Source organism: Alligator sinensis, unplaced genomic scaffold (genome assembly GCF_000455745.1).
Source record: "Alligator sinensis unplaced genomic scaffold, ASM45574v1 scaffold1586_1, whole genome shotgun sequence".
Taxonomy (NCBI): domain Eukaryota; kingdom Metazoa; phylum Chordata; order Crocodylia; family Alligatoridae; genus Alligator; species Alligator sinensis.
The window spans coordinates 3,239-7,922 of record NW_005843490.1 but is presented as its reverse complement, the minus strand read 5'-3'; positions in this window follow the sequence as shown (position 1 = coordinate 7,922).

Below are 4,684 nucleotides of genomic sequence, written 5' to 3'. Positions count from 1 at the left end.
ATGTTGTGGGAGACCATAGCAAAAGCCTTGCTAAAATCAAGGTACCCGACATCCACTGGCCTCCCCACATCCACAGAGCCAGTCATCTCAGCATACAAGGCAATCAGGTTGGTCAGGCATGGCTGGCACTTGGTGAATCCACGCTGACTCTTCCTGATCACCTTCTCCTCCTCCGAGTGCTTAGAAATGGATACCTGGAGGATCTGCTCCATGATTTTTTCCAGGGACTGAAGTGAGGCTGACCCATCTTTAGTTCCCTGGATCCTGATTTTTCCCTTTCTTAAATATGGGCACAATGTTTGCCCTTTTCCAATCATCCAGGACCTCTCCTGATCCCCATGTGTTTTCATAGACGATGGTCAGTGGCTCTACCATCTTATCAGCAAACTCCCTCAGCACCCTTGGGTGCATCCTGTCCAGCCCCACAGACTTGTATATATCCAGCTGTTCTAAATAGCCCCTAAGGGTACCCAGAGCCACAGATGGAGGGGAACAAAGTGGGAGCAGGAAATGTCCTTTTCTGTTGTCTTTTGTGAATGGAGGCTCAGAGCGTAGGGAAGAGGGCACCTTGCCCAGTGCTGCCCTGGCAGTGGACCAGCTCATGCTGGTCAAGACCAACCTGCAAGTGCTGCAGCATGGGACATTCCCTGCCCTTAGGGAGCTTGTAGCATCCACCCCTGCATGTTGCCCCTGCACCATCCAGACCACTGCAGCCAGCACCGCACTCACGCGCCCACGTCTTCCACTGACTTTTACACATTTGGGCTGACTCCAGACAGCTGACTGTACACCTGACACAAAGGCAGATCAGCCCTGGCTGGCCTGCACCATTCACTTCTGACAGCCAATGTCAATGGATCTGGGAGAGATTCTGGAAATCTTCATGTTCCTGTGACAGTCATTCCCAGACAGCAGAACATGCAACCAGGGGTTTGAAGTGCAGCAAAACAGATGGCGAGGAAATCGCAGGGGAAAAATCAATCTTCATGTCAGAGCAGTAGGGCAACAGGACCAGCTGCCCCAGGGAGCTACAGACCCTGCTTCCCTGGAGGTTTCCAAGCAGAGGTTGGATGGGGGCTGTGTGTAGTGGCTTAGGAAGAGTGTCCTGCTGCCTCCATGCAGAGGCCTGGATTAGATGCTTGAGGTCTCTTCCAACCCTGTAACATCACAGTATGGTGAATAACAGTGCTACCTGCCGAGTCCTGCCACAATATGCAGGACAGTTGAGGACATTTTTGTGATCCCTTTTCTTGAGCCAGCTGGTAGTTGGCTGGAACAGGAAGCAAGCTTTTGGGCACAAAGACCTGTGCTCTTAGCCTGAGAACCAAGCTAACCTAGTGCGCTTTTTGCTGAGACAAAGTCAACAGACTCCAGTGCCCTGGCACCACACCAGGGACCAGCCACGCTGCCCAAGGCCGACCTGCAAGTGCTGCAGCCATGGCCTTCCCTGCCCGCAGGCAGCGCGCAGCACCCGCCTGCACCGAGCACACCGCTGCAGCCAGCGCCGCTCGCCTGACTTTCAATAGCTCTTCGATCCTGAGCCCCTGGGCAGTCTCACAGTCCCCAGTAACCAGCACGTGCAGACGAGGGGACAGATCACCAGGAGGAGATGACGATCTAGTCTGGTCTCCATCCCAGCAGGGCCGGGGAAGGTCACCTTGGCTGCCTGCATGGAGGCCAGGGCTATATGGAAGGGACATCGAGACACTGCCCTGCCCCGGGGTGGAGAACATCCATCCGCAGCACCTAGCACCGGCCCCATTGCACAAGTCCAGCTCTGCCCATGCTGCTGCCTCGGCCGTGTCCTGCCCCGGGTCTGTCCTGGTTCCTGTGCCCTTCCCCGGCACAGACTCCCTGCCCTGTGGGGCTCCAGAATGAGGAGCAACGGTCCCGAGCTGCAGCAGGGGAATCGGAGGCTGGAGAAGAGTAACTTTGTGACTCCAGGCAGGGCTGAGCACTAGAACAGGCCCTAGAGACAAGGGGGAGTCTCCATCCCTGGCAGGTCCCAGGAGCAGGCTGCACAGACGTGTCTGGGATGGTGTAGTGAGGGGTAGTCCCGCCTTAAGCAGGGGGCTGAACTAGATGACCGTGTGAGGACCCTTCTGGCCTGACTTTCCAATAGTCCGTTGATCCTAAGCACCTGGGTAGATTCTCGCACAGTTCCTGATATGACCCAGCAGAAGTTAACGGAAGTCTTGTCAGCTTCTGCTGCTACAACACATGGACGATGCATTTCCTTAATTCTACCTCTAGTGACATATGTACACGTGATGTAACCCAGATACCTCTACCAATCAATTTCTCTCTCGTTTAAGAAAATCAGTTACAATTAAATCTCATCACAAACATGCTAAACTTACACTTACCATCTCATAAAAATGAATGAATGGCTCTGTCACACTCACACATGTTGAGTTACCTACCAATCAAACATGGGCGTTCATTTCAGTTTTTCATCTCATGAAAATGGCTCACTTCTGTCTGTCCAGCCTAACGACCAGCTCTTGCTTCTTGAAAGTTGTGGGCTTTCAGTTTCTGTTTCTCAGCGGACTGAAGTCACACATGCAAAGACCCAGGCTGGTCAGGATAGTTGTTCTGTGCTTATGTGGTGGTAGAGCTGGGCCAAGAAGGCAGAAGAGTTAGTTAAGACACTGTCTTAAAGACAGAGAGACAGTATAGGAAAGGACGGAGGCAGAGTAGAAAGGAAGAGTGGAGTGGACTGCAAAGAAAAAGGAAGGACATTATTCGTAGTTTTTAGGGTCGGAAGGGACCTGAACAGATCATCAAGTCTGACCTCCTGCCCCGGGCAGGAACGAGTGCTGAGATCATAGCATGCCAGCCAGATACGAGCTGCAGCAGGGGAATCGGAGGCTGGAGAAGAGTAACTTTGTGACTCCAGGCAGGGCTGAGCACTAGAACAGGCCCTAGAGACAAGGGGGAGTCTCCATCCCTGGCAGGTCCCAGGAGCAGGCTGCACAGATATGAAGCCTGAGCCTGCTCTCAATCAATTTGTGGCTGTTATTTCCTGTTATCCCAGGTGGTGTCCGTGGGACTAGCGCCTCACCTATATGCCGCTGGTCACCCCTGGTGACTCTATAGAAAGCCACCAGATCCCCTCTCAGTCATCTCCTGTGGAGGCTGAATAGATTCAGGCCCTTCATCTTCTCTTCGTGGGGACTGCCCTGCAGTCCCCTGACCATGCGGGTGGTCCTCCTCTAGACCTTCTCGATGCTGGCCACATACCTCCTGAAGTGAGGCACTCAGAACTGGACGCAGTACTCCACCTGCAGCCTGACCAGTGTCATGTAGAGGGGGAGGATCACCTCCTTGGACCTGCTCAAGATGCATCTGTAGATGCATGACAAAGTGCTGTTAGCCCTACTGACTGCTTCCTCACATTGGTGGCTCATGTCCATCCTAGAGTCAAAAGTGATTCCAAGATCCCTTTCAGCCGCCCTGTTTTTGAGAAGGGTGTTCCCAGCCTATAGGGGCGTTGCTGGTTCCTTCTCCCTAGATGCACAACCTTGCTCTTGTCTGCATTGAACTCTATCCTATTCTCATCCGCCCACCTCTGCAACCTGTCTAGATCTAGCTGGATTCTGTTCCTCCCCTCTAGCGTGCCCACTACTCCCCACATCTTTGTGTCATCAGTGAATTTGGACAATGTGCTGTCCATGCCCACCTACAAGTCGCTGATGAAGATGTTGAATAGTACAGACCCGAGGACCAAGCCCCGGGGGACCCCACTGCTCACATCCCTCCAGGGTGAAAACGAGCCGTCCACCACCACTCTGTAGGTGAAACTATCAAGCCAGTTTGCCACCCATCTGACTGTGTAGGCATCAATGCTGCAGTCACCTAGTTTTTTTTAGAGCATGGGGTGACAAACAGAGGCCCCGGGAGCAGCTGGCACCAGCTGCCTGCAGCCACTGGGCTGCACCGTGCTCCACCTGCCCCCACTCACCTCTGCTCCCTGGTTGCACCATGCCTTGCTGCAGGCAGCTAGCAGTGGCCACTCCTGGGGCTGCTGCAGCAGGGACTGGGGTGAGTAGGGACAGGCAGAGCCCCAGGAGGTTCGAGGCATGGTGCAGCCCAACAGCTACAGGCAGCTGCTCCTGGGGCTGATGCAACAGGGACCAGGGTGAGTGCCATGCCCCGCATGACCCGGGGCTCTGCTTGCCCGCAGTCACCCCAGCCCATGCTGGAGGGGCAGCAAACAAAAGCTGCCTGCACCACTGTGCGGCGGAGCACAGGAGCAGAGGTGAGTGGGGACAGGCGGAGCATGGTGCAACCCAGCAGCTGCAGGCAGCTTCCACCAGCCGCTCCAGGAGCTGAGGTGAGTGCCACTCTGTTCCCTCTGTGTTGCTGTCTTGTGCAGCCCCAGGAGCAGCACTCCTCCTCCCACACACTTTCCCTAGTCCCAGCCCCACTCCCTTCCTCCCTGCCATGAGAACCATTCCCTATTTGTTACATTGTCAAGTGGGTTCGCTTTATGCAAATTCAATTTATGCGCCATTCTCCAGGAACACATGTACAGCATAAATCAAGGGAAACCTGTACCAGAATGCCCCTGGGTGGATGGAAGGGAGGGGCGGGGGTTGCACTGCCCCACCCTCTTCCCTGCTATACGCTGAGCTGTGCATGTACCCACCGCTGCCACGGAGCTGATGCCTGGGCTTGGGGG